This window comes from Pongo pygmaeus, chromosome 5 (genome assembly GCF_028885625.2).
Source record: "Pongo pygmaeus isolate AG05252 chromosome 5, NHGRI_mPonPyg2-v2.0_pri, whole genome shotgun sequence".
In the NCBI taxonomy this organism is placed as follows: Eukaryota; Metazoa; Chordata; class Mammalia; order Primates; family Hominidae; genus Pongo; species Pongo pygmaeus.
In genome coordinates, this window is record NC_072378.2 from 144,076,911 (window position 1) to 144,096,160 (window position 19,250).

Here is a 19,250-nt window from a genome sequence, read left to right on the forward strand (position 1 = left end):
TGATAAATAACATCAACATGTGAAAAGGCAGGTTGTGAAGTAATATGATTCCATTTTTAAAATATGTAAAGAAAAATTTATATGTACACACACAGAGGAGAGGAACTTCATTCTTTTTTTTTTTTTTTTTTTTTTTTTGAGATGGAGTCTGGCTGTTTCACCTAGGCTGGAGTGCAGTGGCACAATCTCGGCTCACTGCAACCTCCACCTTCCGGTTTCAAGCGATTCTCCTGCCTCAGCCTCCTGGGTAGCTGGAATTACAGGCGTGAGCCACCACGCCCAGCTAATTTTTGTATTTTAGTAGAGACAAGATTTCATCATGTTGGCCAGGCTCGTCTCGAACTCCTGACCTCCTGATCCGCCTGCCTCGGCCTCCCAAAGTGCTGGGATTACAGGCGTGAGCCACTGCGCCCACCCAGGAACTTCATTCTTGAAGAGTTAGTGTGACAGTCCTGGCTTTCCCCTGCTTTGGACATGATCAAACCCAAGGTTTCCATATCCACTGTCCACCTGGACCTCGACCGTAATTAAAGTCATGAGCTGACCTGCAACTGTACTAGCTTTTCTCCAGCTGCGTGGATTCTGAGCTTTAAGCTCAGTGGCTGGTTTTCAGCTACTTTTTTTTCCTTTGTCAGTGATGAAAACGAAAACACTGATCCCAATATAGCCACCTTCTTTTAGGTTTAATTGTTTTTTTAGTCTGTTTGATAATAATATAAATGTCACTTACTTTCAGAGAAAGAATGTGAGCAAAATTTCAACATCACCTACTTCTCTTTGGTCCATAGCTCATCAGATTTGGTCAGTGAGTAGTATCCCAAATATTTTAATTTTATTTTTGGCAGTCTGAAATAGAAAATAATAAATTTATTTTATTTTTAGCAGTCTGAAAACATAATGACTAATGAGCAAGTCACACGTCACCTCTTGTCTTCTTAATGCAGTGGGGAAGGAAATGAGAATTGTAAGAATTGGTCTTACAATTAAGCCTATTTAATTTGAATAGAGGAAAAATTCCAACATCTTTTCTTTGGGGACTATACTGTAGCAGGTTAACTGCTAGTCTCTATTCTTGGGAGAAAATATTAATATTTAGTGAAGACTCAACTGATGCAAAAGTGATATTAAGGATAGAAATAGTCTTAAGAAAATAAACACTTCTTGTTTCCTCCCCACAAAAGCAGGGGAACAAAAACCAAAACTACAGAAATGCAGAAATGAATGGGCAAATTGCATTACTTGCTAAAAGGTCGGTCTAACCATTATCATTTATATTTATAAACCATCCCTCCATTTATTTTCATTTCAAGGGGCTGGATGTTTTTATTCACATCAACCTTCTGGCAAGTAAAACACTGCAGCCCTTAACACTAAGGAAATTTGGCCGCCAAGGAAGGACTGAAGTGCTATTTTGCTTAAGAATATCCTGGAAAGCTGTGCTGGTATGTGCTTGGCAGGTATAGTCCTACAAATCAGCCTGTTTTATGAGGGGATATTAAGAAGGAGAAGAGTGGCACCTTCATGCAGCAAACAGTTCCTAAATTAAAGTTATTATGTGTAAGGTGTTATGCTAAGCAAGGTGGGAAGTTTCAAAGATAAATCCTACACAGACCCTGCCCACAAAGCGTCCAGTCTAGAAGATGCTTAGTGAAAATGTGCAGAAATGAGAGTGGAAGGGAAGCGATACCTAGAGAATTGCAGGACTAGATCAGGAGGCAAAACACAGAATGGGGACAAGAATTCAGGCTCTGAAAAGGAAAGGGGTGGAAGGCAATACTGAAAGTCACAGGCAATGGGAACCACTGAAGCTTTTTTTTTTTTTTTTAAATCAAACCAGAAAAATGATTATTGCTTTGCCTCCGGAGATGAGTTGGCCTGCCGCATGCAGTATAGATTTCATGGGGAGAGACTGAAAGTGGGACCAAGAAGTAGGCTGGAATAATCCAGCAAGGTGAAGTGGATGCCTGATCTGGGGTGAGGGGTAGGTAGAGAAATGGGAGTAGGGTCTCACCCAACTCTCAACTCCCAGAGTTACCTAGTTTGTGTCTGCAACTCTGACCTCTCTCTGCACTCCAGGCTCAAATGTGCAACTCCCTATTTGACAAGTCTGCTTGAAAACTTGCTGGGCATCCCAGAGGTAACATAGATCTATACAGAAGGTTTGGTTTTGTCCTCCAAGCCAGTTCTTCCCTTGACTTTCTACATTTCACCAAATGATACCCAACCACTCACTTATTCTAGCCCAAGATCTAGGAGTTATTCTTAGGTTTTCCTTTCCCCCTCCATATGGATCCATCAGCAGTCTTGTCCTTTTCTCTTCCCAAATATATCTCAAGTCCATGCTCTTCTGTCTGTCCCTACTGCCACTATCCAAGCTCTGGGGCCATCCATTACATGGACAACTGCAGTAGATTCCAGCTGCTCTCCTGCTTCTGTTCTCACCCTTCTGCAATTCATTTTCCACAGAACAGCTAAAGTAATTTCTTAAAGCATAAATCATGTCACTCACTCACTCAAAACCTTCCAGTCCTCCCACTGCACTTGGAATGAAATCCAGATTGCATAGTATGGCCCTCAAGGCTCTACATGAGCCTATATGATCCCTGCCCACCTCTCTGACCTTATCTTCCATCACTTTGCTCTGGTCCCCTCACTGCCTTTTTCAGTCCTCAAACAAGCCTGGCTCAGTCCTACCCATGGACCTTGGCCGTTGCTGCTCCCTGTTTGAGACACTCTTCCCTTCGCTCTTCGCAGAGCTGACTCCTTGTTTCAGCTGCATCCTTGTGCTTCATAGAGACCTTCCCTTCCTATCCCTCTCCAGAATAACCCACCCAGGTCCCAACCACAGCTCTCTGTGCCTTCACTGCACTTAGCACTGAGATGATCTTGTTTGTTTGTTTTATTCATTGTCTCTCTTTGCTAGAACATAAGCTCCATGATCTAAAAGACGTTACCTGTCTTGTTCACCAATGTCTCTTCTTATTCCTAGGTATATGCCTGACACCAAAACTATTTGTCAAATAAATGAATAGCTCTGTTTGGCCAGGTCATATGTTAGTAGAGTAGTAGGAACTGAGTAGAAAGTTCAGGGGCATCTAAGAAATGTGGAGTTGTTTAAACTGATTCTTTAATTCTCCAGTCTCTAAATAGCATGCTCTTTACTACCTATTGATTGATTTTTCAGCATGACACATTATCTACTGAGCTCACAGTATGGAAACCGAACACATACTTCTCTTTTTTACCCTGCCCCAACCCCTGCCTCTCATAATTCTCTTTTTTACCCTGCCCCAACCCCTGCCTCTCCCCATTTCAAAATCATACATTTCCTATTATTTCCTATTCTCCCATTTTCTCATCTTCTCAATAGTCTTTTTTTTTTTTTTTGAAATGGACTCTTGCTCTGTTGTCCAGGCTGGAGTGCAGTGGCCTGATTTCAGCTCACTACAACCCCCGGCTCCTGGGTTCAAGTGATTCTCCTGCCTCAGCCTCCCAATTAGCTGGGATTACAGGCACCTGCCACCACGCCCGGCTAATTTTTGTATTTTTAGTAGCGACAGGGTTTCCCCAGGCTGGTCTTGCAATCTAGTCTTGAACTTCTGACCTCGGGTGATACACCCACTTCAGCTCCCAAAGTGCTGGGATTACCTGTGTAAGCCACTGCGCCCAGCCCCAACATTCTTATATTGTGTTTTTGATTATATCAGTCATCCATGTAACAGCAGAAATGCCAATGATAGCTAAGGCTTGTGGTAAACCACGATTTCTTTTTCTCTCCTGCATACCTTTTGTTTTTCCTACTGGTGTTTTTGTTAGCTTGCTAAGTGTCCTACATACCATCCCCACACTTTCTCTTGTTATGTATTTAACGAATCGCTTCTCAATATGTTCAAACACTCGAGTTATTCTTACAGGTTCATCTTTAAGAGCTTCATACATAGCCTTTGTCCTCTTCCCATGTGGACTGGATTTCCTCTGAGCCCACTGTCCAGCTGTTGTCTTGGGATCTCTCTTCGTCACACCAGGGGGATTCCTTCCACTTTCCTCTTGCGTTGAATCTCCAGATTGCTGGATCCCATGCCTTTTTTTTTTCCCCCGGGTCTGTTTCCTTATTTTGGCAGAGCACACAGGGTGCTTCTTGAGAAAAGCTCATTGGGTGTATGGTATTAGAACGTGTCTTTATTCTGGCTTCATGCTTGGTTGAGAGCTTGGCTGGGACATAAGGTAGCAAAGCAGACTTGCTGCAGTATGCACAAACACCGCCATCCCTCCCAATTAATCAGGATGAACATTTTCCTTTTATCTGGAAGACTTGGTTTTTCTCTTTAGCAGATAGCTTTTAACTGATTTCAAAAGACTTTCTTGGGTGATGGTCACACAAGATCTCAACTTTGACCTGGCTTGTTGCAATGGTCTAAAAAATATTTTATGGAAGTTTAAAAGTTTTGTGGTACATAGACTAATTAAAAAATGTGTTTACTGTGATAATAATGTGCTGGCATTTTTTAAGAAGACTCACATTTAAGATCTACATTGAATAATTGTGGTATTCCTGTATTTTTCTGTGTTTTTATTTTAGGGATGCATCATCTTTATGGGATGCACGTTCTGATAGGATCCTGGGGGTATTACAAACTACCATTGATATTTCACAAAAGTGCCCAATTGTGAGACTCACCTAGTGTGCAAAATACTGATTGCTGGGTCCCATATTATAGGTCAGCAAAATCAAAGTCTTTTGGAGAGGGGCCTCAGAGTCTGTGTTTTCAACAAACATTCCAGAGGATTCCTAAGGTGAGAAACATCTTCTGGAAAACAAATTATAGGTTAGTTGTACTGTACAGATGCTCCTCAACTTATGATGGGATTACATCTTGATAAGCCCATCATAAAGTAAAAAAAAATAGTAAGTCAAACCATGGTAAGTCAGAGACCTTCTGTATTTAAATAAAAAAAAATTCTCATTTGAATCTTTATGTGTGTCTTTCTCTTTACTTGAGGCAAAAGTTACAAAATATCCAGTTCAGAGACTCTGATGTTCTATACGTAAATGCCGGGATGAATTGGGTCATTCATATTTACTGTTCATGAGCAAATATTCCTATTGTCAAGTAGAATGTTGAGATTCTGATGGAATATTATTGCCAGAAACCTGTTTGCTTTTATGTACATTTTGTTAATATTATAAGCAGCAAAATAATGCATTTCCCACAACAACTAGGTTTGAAGTAAATATATAGTTACATTCGAAGGCAAGGAAGTTATCAGCAGAATGCCAATTTCTGTTTAGGAAAAGGCAACAGAATTTCAACTTGTTGCCTTTTCAAGAAGACCCCTGTGAACTTCATCTGGGGGTGCTGCATGCTAATTACTTAACCCAAAACCAAAGTCAAAGAACAGGGCACTAGGTGAAAATAGCTGTTTAATAATGAGAAGGAAGAACTATAAGAAAGATTTTAATAAAATACATTTCTGAAAAGGAGGCTGAGCCCTTTTCCCTTTTAGAACTGTAGGCGGCAAATTCTGAAAATTCCAAAAGGAAGCAATCATTTATTTAAGACTTCTGTTCATGCATTCCGTTTTGGATAATGTTTGGCTTTTTATTTTCGCCTCTGTTTGTACTTCAGGCATCCTTTCCTTTCAATTTTGTGCCTCTTTGCAGCCCATTGCCCAGAGTGAAGTAAACTCCATTCAGTCTTAATTGGGGTCTCTTAAAAGCTTTTTCTAAAGAATTTTTCAGCCTCCGTGTGGAAGGCCACTGTTTGTTGCCTAAGGTGTTTCAGGGTGTGCTGAACATTCCCTCTGACCTTCCTTCTTGTATAAAGATGTTTCTGACAACAGCTGGGTGGCTCACAGGACTGAGAAAGGCAGTCTAAAAGGATGATTCAGGATTGCACTGATCAATTTCATCTATTATAAAGGGATTTTGTGTTTTTCAAAATTTCTTCTGCATCTGTAAAGTTAGCTTGTGTTGACCTGCGAACCTGTTTATGAAAGAGCCGGGTGAGAATGGAAACTTGGAATAAACCAGAACAAGTTAACTGAGCTCATGCCGTGGGTTCCTGTTGGCCTGACTGCTCTGTGTTTCATTTTCCTAAAGGCCTCTAAAGCAGAATTGTATACATCTGTGCACAACTAATGTTCTGTCGCTTGGAAAGTACTTGACTGCCAATTTTCTAAAGAAAACATGAAAAGAATAAAATCAAACATGAGATTTTTAGAAGAATTTAGAACTGTACACTTTTAAAAAACTGAATCCCCTCAGTCATCCAACCACAGAGTGTCAGAACACACGTATACCTCATTTCCCAAACAAGAATGTTTTAATTTAGGAAGCCATTATAAAGTAATCATAGCAAAATCCTTCAAAGAACTTTTCTTTTTCCTTCTTTCAAGTGGGCTGAGGTGGAGGTGAGGTTGAAAGCTGTGTGACATTTTCACTTTACCTTCGACATGTTAATAAATAACTTTGCAGATAATAGTAAATGTCTGTACAGTATTAGTCTGCTAAGGCTGTCATAACACCATACCACAGACTGAGTGGCTGCAACAACAGAAATGTATTTCCTCCCTGTTCTGGAGGCTAGAGGTCTAAGATCAAGGTGTCAGCAGGGTTAGCTTCTGCGCAGAGCCTCTGTCTTTAACTTGTAGTTGTCTGCCTTCCCTCTGTGTCGTATGGTCCATCCTCTGTGCCCACACACATCTGTGCTCAAATATTCTCCTCTTATAAGAACCCCATTGGAGTAGGGCCCACCCATATGACCTCATTTTACCTTAATTTTACTTTTTTAAAGGACCTGTATTTAAATATGGTCCCATGTTGAGGTACTGGGAGTTAAGGCTTTAACGTATAAATTTTGAGGGACACAGTTCAGCCCATAGCACTGTCCTTTTTTGTTTTTGTTTTGTTTTTGTTTTTATTTTTTTGAGACGGAGTCTTGCTCCATCGCCTAGGCTGGAGTGCAGTGGTGCGATCTTGGCTCACTGCAACCTCCGCCTCCCAGGTTCAAGCGATTCTCCTGCCTCAGCCTCCCAAGTAGCTGGGACTACAGGCACACACCACCAGACCTGGCTAATTTTTGTATTTTTAGTAGAGACGGGCTTTCGCCATGTTGGCCAGGCTGGTCTCAAACTCCTGACCTCAGGTGATCCACCTGCCTCGGCCTCCCAAAGGGCTGGGATTACAGGCGTGAGCCACTGTGCCCAGCCCCTTTTTTCTATATTTTTTAAATAGGGCATTTAAGGACTTTAAGCAATGTCCCTAAAACCAGCGTACAAACCAGGTCTTATTAGCAATGTCCCAAAGCACACTGCATCCATTGTCTTTCTTCTGATTTTTCAGTTTCATTTCTTAACCGATTAAGGCCTCTTCCCCACTCACCTCAACAGTGCCATATTGATATTACTTGAGTAAGAGGAGGCATTGAAGGTGATTTTCAGCAATGGAAATTAACCAGTGTGACTAGGCAGCACTCTTAGGAAGTAAAGCATAGGCTGTAGAGTATATGGGGTAAACTTAGAAAATGGAGTATGTGTTCGTGACCAGCCTGGGCAATGCGGCGAAACCCGTCTATACAAAGAATAGAAAAAATTATGTGGGTGTGGTGGTGTGCACCTCTAGTCCCAGATACCCAAGAGTCCAAGATGGGAGGATCACCTGAACCCAGGAGATCAAGCCTGGTGATCCGTGATCACACCACTGCACTCCAGCCTGGGTGACAGACAGAGTGAGACCCTATCTTAAAGAAAAAGAAGGAAGGAGGGAAAGAAGAGAGGGAAGAGGGAAGGAAGGAAGGAAGGCGACAGGGAGTGGGGAGGGAAGGAAGGAGGGAGGGAGGAAAGGAAGGAGGAAGAAGAAGAAGGAGGACAGAAAAGAGGAAGGAAGGGAGGGAAAGGAAAGGAAGGAAGAAAAAAGGAAATAAAGAAAGAAAAAATGGAATATGTGACATTATGTTTCTGCCATTGTGTAAGAAATCAATACCAGTATCTTGTGATTGGAGCACCAAATTGATCGAGTAATGTTCAGGAAAGAAACCCTCAAACTACTTATCAAGATCCTAATCCCAGTGTGGTCAGTAACTAATGTGGCCACCTGACCGGTTTTATAATCTTCTTTGAGGGCGCTGAATGTGAAGCACTGTATTTGGAGAAATGTTTTGTTCTCAAATGTCACTACTTATATAGTCTTCCTTTTCTGTGTTTGGTTTTGCTGGCTCTGTATGCTTTCATTGTCTTAGATGTGTTTGAAATCCGCAGGGTGACATGTCTCTTTTCAAAGAGCTGCTAAAATAAGAAAGAAAATGAATAAGCGTGTTAAAGAAAGATGGTGTTTAAACACCTGTCAAAGTAAAGCCAGAACAAGAATGTTCTTGCCAGAAAACGCAGAGCCCCATTGAGACAGGTTGGTAATTCGAAGATGATTCATTACGACTAACTGCATTTGCATTCTAGCCCATACGCATTGTAAACCACCTAGCAGGCTTCCAATGATGTCTTCCTATCAATTCATAAATCTCACAGGAAACTCTTAACTGGTGCAGTCAGTTTTGGTGGACTGCTTATCTTGTCAATGTGAAGATAATGCTTCAAAAGCACACCCACCTCCTCTAGGTTCAGAATTCCTTATTTTATTGAAAAAGGTCCCTCAAGCTGGTTAAGCACACAAATAAGAACTGGGTGCATCAGAATCTAGTGACCCTAGGTCCTTTTGTAAAATGATTAAAACTCTCCCTAAACCTCAGAAATTATTTAATTTTATAGGCATCTCTTGGACCAGGAATTGCCTTGAGATGGCGAGATACAAGCATTCTACAAAGGCTGCAAACAAGACTCACTTCTCTTAGGCCCTGATCCGAATCCAGATTATGATGGATTGGGCATGGGGATCAGGGCGTGCAGAAGCTCTTAGCCAAACCACTACACCCTTTAGTTGTGACTCTGTCATTGTAGACTTTTAAGGCATCTTGCAGATTAGAATATGCTGAGCACTCAATCTGAGGAAGGTTAAAAGTCATAGAATATTGGTGTTCTTCCAAGTTGAGAACAGTACACTTGGATCCAAGACCCTATTTCAGATTCAACATTCAATACCCTAAGGCATAAAAATGGCGTCTTACTGTAGACAGTGGAAATAACTGATAAGGATTTAATTAATTGCTTGTGGTTTTGCAGTGCCAGTCCAAGTTTATTTTCATTGCTGGGCACTGCAGTCCTAGAGGTAAAGGGAATGAGCATAAGGTTCATGCTAGATATTAAAAAGGGAAGGGCAGAATAAACAGAGGGCCCTTTGATAATGATTTCTTAGCCAGTCCAGTGGATAACATGAGTCTCATAATCAAGAATCCTCTGGGACTTTGTCATCTACATTGAATTTATAGGTGGTCTTTACTTAAAATATCTGAAGTTAATGGAATCATAAAACGGATCTTTCTTTTCTCTTTAGATTGTGACATTAGGCATATTTGGAAACAACAGTAAAATGCAACTTCCTGTGTTTAGCAGCCATAGCAACACATCTTATATGGTGCAGGATTTTTAAAAACCAAAAGGAACAACAATTTGTATCTGACTAAATAGTGCCTAATCGGTTTCACCTTGATTTACTAAGTGTTGTATTAATCAAGTAAGCAACCGGCCTTTTCAATAAAATATTTTTATGTTTGTTGGTTTGGTTTTTAAAATTTTTTATTTTTTGCAGGTGCAAGCACAAAAATAAAAAATTCAGCAATTTCCCAGCTGGTAGGAAATAGAGCCAAGTCCAACTCTTAGCTCCTCTCTCATTCTTGTATATGATGTCAACCTTCTTGCTTAGTTTCTTTCCTTAATCCAGGGCATTTCTGCTATAGAGTAGTGGGGATTTCCCTCGAGTCTTAGTTGGTTTTAGCAGCTCCCAGCAATTATCTTGAGACCAACGGAGAATGCAGGTATCTGTTTTGGGTGGGTATACAGGAGTTTATTTATTTCAGGGGGCATTTTTGTTTTCCTGGAGACCTCTAGAAGACCAGGAAAATATTTTTCCAAGAAATTTTGCTGCCCCAATTGCTCCAAATCATAAATAACCCACTCTCCATTTTTATTCCCCACAAAACCTCTTATCAGCCTTTTCCCACTTGCTTACATGTATTATCTCTATTTACGCTAGCCGCAACCCAAATCGTGAATTGTGAATTGTATTACCCCATTCTACAGATGAGGAAGGGACTCTGAAAGGTTGAATTACAGACCTAAGGTTACCAGCTAGGATGGGGCGGAACAGATTATTACATTCAGACCTTTCTGGCACTGGAAGCCCATGTTTTTCCTTTGCAGTACTAACAGGTCTGTGTTTATATTTAAAATGGCTATTTCCTATTTTTTAAGCATACGCAAAGTCATATCAGGGTGACAAATAGCTAAAGAATTACACAAAACAAACCATTTTCTTCTCTGGAAGCTTTAGTGTGGAAATACCTAAGTGTCAGCCGTCTCTCCACTTGTGTTTGCTCCCCTTAGGGTACTGTTCTAACAGGAGATATTTGCTTCACAGTGGAAAGGTGAGATAGGAGAGGTGGTGTGTTCTGTTTAAATTGGAATAAAAACTTGTTGCTGGCTGCCAGTCTTAAAGAATGATTCCTCGTCATTGAACATGTTACATTGTAGAGTCAGATTTTTGCCACCACAACTCTGGGCTATTATGCGAGGTAGTTCTACCTTGTAGTTCCGATATATTTAGTTAATGGAAAGCCTAAAATATTGCCACATAATTGAACATCTGTTGTGCTACTATAGTATCAAAGAATTTAATTTCAGATTAAAATGGTTTTATAGTTTTCTATATTGTTCCACTGTTTTCTAAGAGATTCACGTTCTTGTGTGTGATGGCTAAAGAGAACGGAAAAAACAAAAGCAGTTTGGATTTAGTTCCAGTTTAGTTAGGTAATTTATTTTCTTGTTTCTCTGCCATGGAACAAAATTGCTTTTCTGGCTTCCCCAATTAGGAGAAAGAAGGTTAAGACTGAAGAAAAATCTGAGATGAGAAAGAAGGAAATGTTAACAAAGAGAGTGCTCTTGAAGAAATTAATTTTCACCACTCATCACTGGGTGAAAATAGAAACTTCTTAAAAGACAATTTCACATATAAATTATTCCAGCTGTTTTTCAATTATTTGTCTTTGATGAATTGTCTTTCAATTACCTTGTAAAGAGCAATTAAGTGTTTGCTTACCTGAAAACTGTGTCAGCAATGTCTGTACCATTCTTATGAGTGTTAATCATCCTTTCTGCTGGCTCTGATATTTTCCCAATTCCAAACATTAGTGTTTGTTATATTATCTTTCAAAATATTTGGAATTCTACAGGAAGGCACTGTTGGAAACAATTTCCTCTGTGAAAAATCTAAAGACCTGCTAAAATAAATCATAGCCTAGGCCTTGTAAATTATTGCCCCACATTTACCCATGACTTACTCTTTTTGTAAATATTTTTAGGGACCTTTTTGTGGCCTAAGTACAGTATAGGGGCACCACCAGGAATAAAATCAACTTGCTCCCTGTCCTCATGGGACTCCTAATCTAGTGGTGAGAAGTATTATTTTTTCTTGCTTCTCAGAGAGGTAGTCTTTTTATTAACCTACTCACTTAATAACAACAACAATTAAAAATCATTTTTATGGTTTCTGAAAACATTGGTGAATTGCAACCGGCTACTTCTGAGGTTCTGTTACAGGCTTTTTCCCATCATTCTAGAACATGTTCAATGTTTCTTCAGACCAGTATTGAAAATCTAAATAAAAGTTATATTAGAAAAGGATTTTGGAATAAGCTGGTTGGTTTGATGGTGCCCTAATTGGATTCAGAGGCTTTCTGTATGTGTTTTATCCAAATCCTGCTGGAGCAACTCATTCTCTGGAATGCTTGCTTAACACACCTGTCATTTTAAAGAAAGAAACCAAAATAGAACATCTCGCAAGTGGGGCATCCTCAATAACTATGTTAGAAAAAATATAAAATCAACACTAAAGCCATCATTAGAAAAAATATAAAATCAACACTAAAGCCATCATTATTATAAAATTATCTTTTTTTAAAAAACAACTAGTGGAATTGTTTCTCTCTCTCAAGAGAATTAGGTGTACAAACCAAGGAATGTTAATCCTTTGCTTTTCAGTGGCTTTTAAATGGTTTCCTGTTTAATTTGAATAGGATATTTCTACCTTTTAGGCAATGCTATGAAACTAGACTAAACCTCTTTTGCCCTCAAACAATTTTACCCTGAATTTTAACTCATACTTTGGAGGCCATTTTGTGCTATGTCTGCCATGGGAACTAATGCTACAGTGCCACCGTGTGAGCCCCTGGGGTCCCCCACATTTCCTACTCACTACACACTGCAGGTCTACATTTGGGTGGATGGTTGTATGACTAATATCAGCCTCTCTCATAGCCTGCAAGCCTCCTAAGGGCAGAGATCTGATCTGTTTTTGCTTACCATTGTAGCCCTTCCTCTATAATAGCTGCTCAGTTAATTGTGAATGAATGTTTCCGTTCCACAGTGAGCACACTTTTCTACAGCCTCATTATTTTTGCAGATATCTCCTTCCACCTCTCCCTTGGATTGTCCAAACCCTGGGTCTCCTTGGCAACACCGTTGCCCTGGTAATTCTCTTTATTGGAGGCTCTGTTGTCCTTTACCTCTCCTATCACAGGGGGCATTGACATTGCATCAACTCCCCAGTGCTATTTCCTGCTCGTTTTGTGTCCAGTCTTGTGCATGCCCTCATTTAAGGCAGGTGCCGTCTGCTGAGTTTTCCTTCACGTTTCTTTGATGCTGTCATCTCTTGACTTCCTGGTCATTTCCTCATATTCACTGGATGAAGTTCAGACTCTCCCTCTCCACCCCAAATCTTGCTGTGACCTGAAGGAATTCAGTCCCCATACAGTCCCCGTGTGGCTGGTCTGACATCCTGGCTGGTGCAGCTCTGCAGCCCTTCTTCTTTCTTGCATCTTCAACACCCCAACACCCAGGGCTCCTTCTCCTCAGCCCATGAACCTGCTTGAGTGTCCTTCACACTTTATGAATTTAAAACAAACAGCAAACAAAACCTTTTTCTTTACTTGTTCATTCTCAATGCCAAAGAAATTCAACGTTCTTTATTGTGCAAAGCCCACTTGCTCCTAAACATAATCGTTCTCTAGGAGTTTACCCCTGGTCCTCAACAGCTGCTTTTGTTTAGAAGACTCCACCAAATAACTTCAACTCCAGCTTCTTGCTAGAGTGCCAGTAATGCATTTCTGACTGTCCGTTGGACAACTTCCCTTGAATGTTCTGCCAGCACCTGAAGTTCATGGTGCCTGAACACAAGCTAAAGGTCTCTCCTCCAAATCTTCTCTCTTCTTGACATCCAGCCATACCCTTGTAGAGGTTCAGGCCATGGAGTTCTCAGGCAGTTCCTCAGACTCCTCTCTTCTTTCTCCTCAATGTCCCTCAGATCATCCATCATTTCCAGTCCCTTTTCGCTCCTTCTCTCCAAGTTCAGATGCCTGGGTTGCTGCAGTCATCTCTTAACTGAGCTATAAGGACATAAATCTGGGAGCCTTGGGGACTCCGTATGACTAATTGACATAAATTCTTCTCCATGGGATGGATCTCCCAGCATCCTGTTTTCCATAGTACATGCCTGCAGGTTTCATGTCTGCCTTGGGGAGATTGTCCGGGATGCTGCATGTGGCCACGGTCTCTCCACAGATACCAGCCTTGGGGACTCTGTATGACTGCCAGGAGGCTCTTGGACATAGAGAGAGCATTAGTCACATTATATATATTCTCTGGGTTTTTATTTATCCACCAGCCTTTCGACTTAAAGATATTGGTCTAGATTTAATGTGTTATTTTAATAATATTTGTGTTACATTCATCCTCAATGGGAATTTTTTCATAATTTTGTCTGAAACAAAATTTAGCCCCTTACTTAAAAACTGTGATATTTCAGCCAGGCGCGGTGGCTCATGCCTGTAAACCAAACACTTTGGGAGGCTGAGGTGGGCGGATCACTTGAGCTTAGGAGTTTGAGACTGGCCTGGCCAACATGGTGAAACTGCGTCTCTACTAAAAATACAGAAATTAGCAAGGCATGGTGGCATGCACCTGTAATCCCAGCTACTCGGGAGGCTGAGGCAGGAGAATCACTTGAACTCTGGAGCCGGAGGTTGCAGTGAGCTGAGATCTCACCACTGCACACCATCCTGGGTGACAGAACGAGACTCCATTGATTGGGGGCGGTGGGGAGGCGGGGGCGAGAGGAGAACTGTGATATTTCAGTATATTTTATTTTACAAATTATATATAAGGTCTACCAGCTTCTCCCCTAAAGTTCTGTGCCGACGCACATTCCCAGCATGAACAGGGTAATCATTATCCTATCATGGATGAGTTGAAATTCTTTCACTTGGCAGATTGTCCATTGGGGATATATCAGCTTTTTCTTCCTTTTCACAAACACAGCACACACTCTATATACCACGACCTGCTCCACTCCAGACTCCGGGAGTTGTTGTATATGACTAAACATCTACGGGGAACAAGATAGGTTGTTGGTTGATTCCTGTCACGTTTTTCCTCTCTGTAGCAAACATCTTGCTATTCCTAAGCAGTCATCCTATCTGTTCATAGAGACAACCCTTCCCTTGTAGCGATAACAGTGGCATTCAAAATGTAAAATGCTTTTATTTACATTAAAATTGATTTTCCATTAGCAAAGTGGCCCTTTGCCTACTCAATCAGAATTTCTGTAAACCCCAAATAAGAGCGACTTTATTTAATCTGTTAAATATCCTGTAGCAAGTCTTGGGGATGTTGTTCATGTCAGTGAATCAGAATGTCGTGCAGCTGCACAAACATATTCGTTCTGCAGGCCTGTTGGCCACAAGTTTAAACTCTGGAATTCTCTTGTCAGTGCTTGCAGGCAGATGGAAGTCTTTAGTAGCTTTTCCCTCTGGGAGTTTAAAAATAATGTCTGCCTCTGTTAAAAAAACAAGTTTAAAAATTGATAGTATCAAACTTCTAAAATTAATATTATGATAAATAAGGATTCTGTACAATCAAATTACTTTAGTCAGTATAAAGTATAGAGTACACTGCCTGCCGCCAGCATGAAATTAACCGTGATGACACTGGGCATTGTTTTAGACAGCAAAACAGTACCTGCCCTAACTCCTTGGATTAGCCCAGTAAGTGGCTGGGAGTTGAATTGAGTTACTACTCATTAGGGTTTATCTCTTGCCTTCTCTTAAAATAGAAATCCACTCCCACCCACTAGCCTCCTCCCCATTTTTGTACAGGGAATACTTGGGAGGTAAACTACCTGAGTTTAAATCCTGCTTACCAGCTGTGGGATCTTGCTAGTTGCTTGGTCTCTCTCAGCCTCAACTTCCTCATCTATAAAATGGGAATACTAATAGCAACTACTTCGCAGGGTTGTAGTAATGATGAAAGAGGCAGTATTTGTAAAGCACTTAGAACAGGTCCTTTTTTTAGCGTAATAAAATATCAAGTAATAGAATAGGTCTTAATGTGACCTACAAGACTGATACACTCAGCACAAAGCAATATGAAGTCATAGAATTTTTAAAGTTGGAAAGGAGCCTAGAGATCATTTAACCTAGTCTCCTAATTTCAGCAATGAAAAATTGGGGTCCTAGCACAAGGTCACAGGGCTGATTAAGTAGCAGAGTTGGAACTAGGCTCCAACTCTCTTCTTGGCTTACAGATTACCATCCCAGTTGGGTGGTCAAAACCCAGAACAATAACACAGATTTATTGCTTGTCCTGATTGTGCAATGTCTTCTTTGCTTTTTTTTTTTTTTTTTTTTTGAGACAGGAGTGCAGTGGCATGATCTTGGCTCACTGCAACCTCCGCCTTCACGGTTCCAGTGATCCTCCTGCCTCAGCCTCCAGAGTAGCTGGGACTACAGATGTGCACCACCACACCTACCTAATTTTTTGTATTTTTAGTAGAGATGGGGTTTCACCATGTTGGCCAGGATGGTCTCGATCTCTTGACCTCGTGATCCGCCTGCCTCGTCCTCCCAAAGTGCTGGGATTACAGGCATGAGCTACAGCGCCCGGCCTGCTTTTTTGTTTTTTACAAATAGTCTTACTGCTATTTTAGAGCTACTAGGAGTGTTGCTGGTTCACCATGAGTTTAGCTATCATATGCCAATGGAGACAGCCTGGTATAGTGGGAAATAAGCCTGGATCAGGAATCAGGTGACCTAGACTCTTATCTCTTTCACTAGTTAACAATTTGGGAAGCCAGATAGCCTTCCTGGCTCCCAGTTTCCTTATATATATAGGGCTTTAATATATAGCATAATGTGAAAGTACTAAACATGATAGTTGTCCCATGGTGGATAACACTGTAACCCAGTGCTTTTATAAATTACATCGCTCAGAACTGCTGAGTGCTCTAATATGCATTGTAAGAATATATATACAACTTTTTTTTTCTTTTTTTTTTTTTTTTTTTTTTTACAGAAAATAAACTACTTCTCTACCTTTAGTCTTGCTTCGGTGAAATTCTAATTTATCATGGCTTCAGGGCAACATCAAAAGATGGTGGAGAAGTAGATGAGCTTTCCCAGAAACCAAGTAAGGGAAAAAAGTTCCATAGATGAATCTCACAGACGTTCAGTGAAAGAAATACAAAAGATTATATTGTGTGATTCCACTAAGTTAAAGTTCAAGAAGAGGTAAAACAGGCCAGGCACAGTGGCTAACACCTGTAATCCCAGCACTTTGGGAGGCCCAGGCAGGTGGATCACTTGAGTCCAGGAGTTTGAGACCAGCCCGGACAACATGGTAAAACCCTGTCTCTACAAAAAATTACTAAAAAAAAAAAGAACAGGTAACACAAATCAATGCTGCTGGAGGTCAAAATAGTGGTTATCTGGGGGAATAGAGGTGAGAGGGTGGCTATTGATTTGGAAGAAGCATAAGGAGGCTTTCTGGGGCTTTGAAATGATTGATACTTTGGTCTGAATGGGATTGTAAGTGCAATATCATTTACATTCTGTCCGTATGCCTCGAAAAAATCTTTTTGGAAAATCTCCATAGTATTAATTTTAATGACTGTGGGAACTACTGATCTTATCCCAACTGCCTTTAGATAACTTTGTAGTTTCTTTCACGTGATGGGGGAATGAAAATTGACAAATTGGGAGGCAAGTATGAATAGCAGGGTTATGAGCAATCTTCCTCCAGAGCGACTAAAATCCTTTCAATACACTCTAATATAGTAATGTTTTCACATTCTATTCTTTTTCTTTAAATTTAATTTCTTGCTTACATTCTGTTCTTTTACTCTTAGGGATTTAAAAAGATGATGGCAAAATAATATTTAAAATACTTTAGTCATGATTATTACCTTAATGCTGATTATTTTTAAAGGAACCATCAGCTGATAAAAAGCAATTTTCTTCTGAGCCAAGATCTTTTCTAACTCTAAAATTCTATTATTTTCAGATTTTTAAGTGAGGGAATACATTTATATATAGAAAGTTAAAAAATAATCTAAAATTTTTAGATTATTTAGATATTTAGATCGTTCCTTTAAAAATTTTTACATTTAACCATTTCACATGTTCAAGGACATGACTATAAATTTGTTTTAATTTTTTTCCGTAAATATGTATCATATGTCTCTGATGAACACAGTACTGATAATGAGAAGATTTTTCTTGGCATTACTTTAAAAGGTCAGCCAGCCTTGATTTATTCACTTCATGGTAAGTCCGTCATGGGTGTGTGTGTGTGTGTGTGTGTGTGTGTGTGTGTGTGGTGGAGGGATGTTTGGAATCTCTTCTCTGTGTATGGTTACACAGTAACTGTGGATGTATACCTCCTGATGCGTGCTGGAGCTGGGCCCATTGTCTACCATTTTGCAAGATGTTGAATACTACTTACCTTATCTGGATCCATCATGTGCTAAAAAGTGTTGAAACAGCCATTTAAATGTTCTCTTACTTATATTATACTGGGAATGAAAGTATTAGTAAAGGGAGAATTTTGGAGAGAAAGATGGCCAAGTCTGAAGCATATTACTTTCCAAAACTCTTTTCAGCTGAAATCTTTCCTGTTGGTAAAAGACAGTAGGCACCGAGGCCCCTTCGAGCTGACTTCCTCACTCCTAAGAAAAAAATCTTTATCCTCATTTACCTCCATGATAGCGAATGCCACATTTTAAAATATAAACTTGATTTTGAAGTAGTTTTAGATTTGCAGAAAAGTTGAAAAAATGGTACAGAGAGATCTTATATCAGCATGATACATTTGTTACAACCAAGGAACAAACACTGATATTATTCCTGTTAACTAAACTCCACAGTTTATTAGGATTTCAGTAGTTTTTCCCTAATGTCGTCTTTTTTGTTGTTCCAGGATGCATTCAGGATGCCATGTTACATGTAGCAGTGGTGTCTCCTTAGGCTTCCCTGGTCTGACAGTTTCTCAGACCTTCCTTGTTTTGAATGACCTTGGCAGTTTTGTTTTTGTTTTTGTCTTTGAGATGAGGTCTCGCTATGTTGCCCAGGCTGGAGTGCAGTGACGCGATCTCAGCTCACTGCAACCTCTGTCTCCTGCTTCAAGGATTCTCCTGCCTCAGCCTCTCCAGTAGCTGGGACTACAGGCACGCACCAGCATGCCCAGATATGTTTTGTATTTTCAGTAGAGACGGGGTTTCACTGTGTTAGCCAGGATGGTCTCCATCTCCTGACATTGTGATCCGCCCGCCTCGGCCTCCCAAATTGCTGGGATTACAGGCGTGAGCCACCGTGCCCGGCCTTGTTTTGTTTTTGAGACAAGTCTGGCTCTGTAGCCCAGGCTGGAGTAAAATGGCGTGATCTTGGCTCACTGCAGCCTCCACTTGCTGAGTTCAAGTGATTCTCCTGCCTCAGCCTCCCAAGTAGCTGAGATTACAAGCGCCTGCTACAAAGCCTGGCTAATTTTTGTTTTGTTTTTTTTTTTTTTTTTTTTTTTTTTTTTTGAGACGGAGTCTTGCTCTGTAGCCCAGGCTGGAGTGCAGTGGCATGATCTCGGCTCACTGAAAGCTCCGCCTCCCGGGTTCACGCCATTCTCCTGCCTCAGCCTCCCGAGTAGCTGGGACTACAGGTGCCCGCCACTGCGCCCAGCCAATTTTTTGTATTTTTAGTAGAGACGGGGTTTCACCGTGGTAGCCAAGATGGTCTCGATCTCCTGACCTCGCATGATCTGCCCACCTC

General features: G+C 40.7%; 1 protein-coding gene and 1 long non-coding RNA gene across 8 annotated transcripts in view; one reads left to right on the top strand and one right to left on the bottom strand.

The window, feature by feature from the left end:
- PHACTR2 (phosphatase and actin regulator 2) overlaps positions 1-19,250 on the top strand; it is a 298,637-nt gene that overhangs the window by 146,555 nt on the left and 132,832 nt on the right. The gene's annotated exons all lie outside the window — the stretch shown is intronic.
- LOC129037991 (uncharacterized) lies at positions 9,694-12,610 on the bottom strand. Its single transcript, XR_008503039.1, has 3 exons — positions 12,466-12,610; positions 11,204-11,343; positions 9,694-9,927 (listed from the first exon to the last, which is right to left on the bottom strand). It is a non-coding gene; the product is annotated as an uncharacterized LOC129037991 (long non-coding RNA).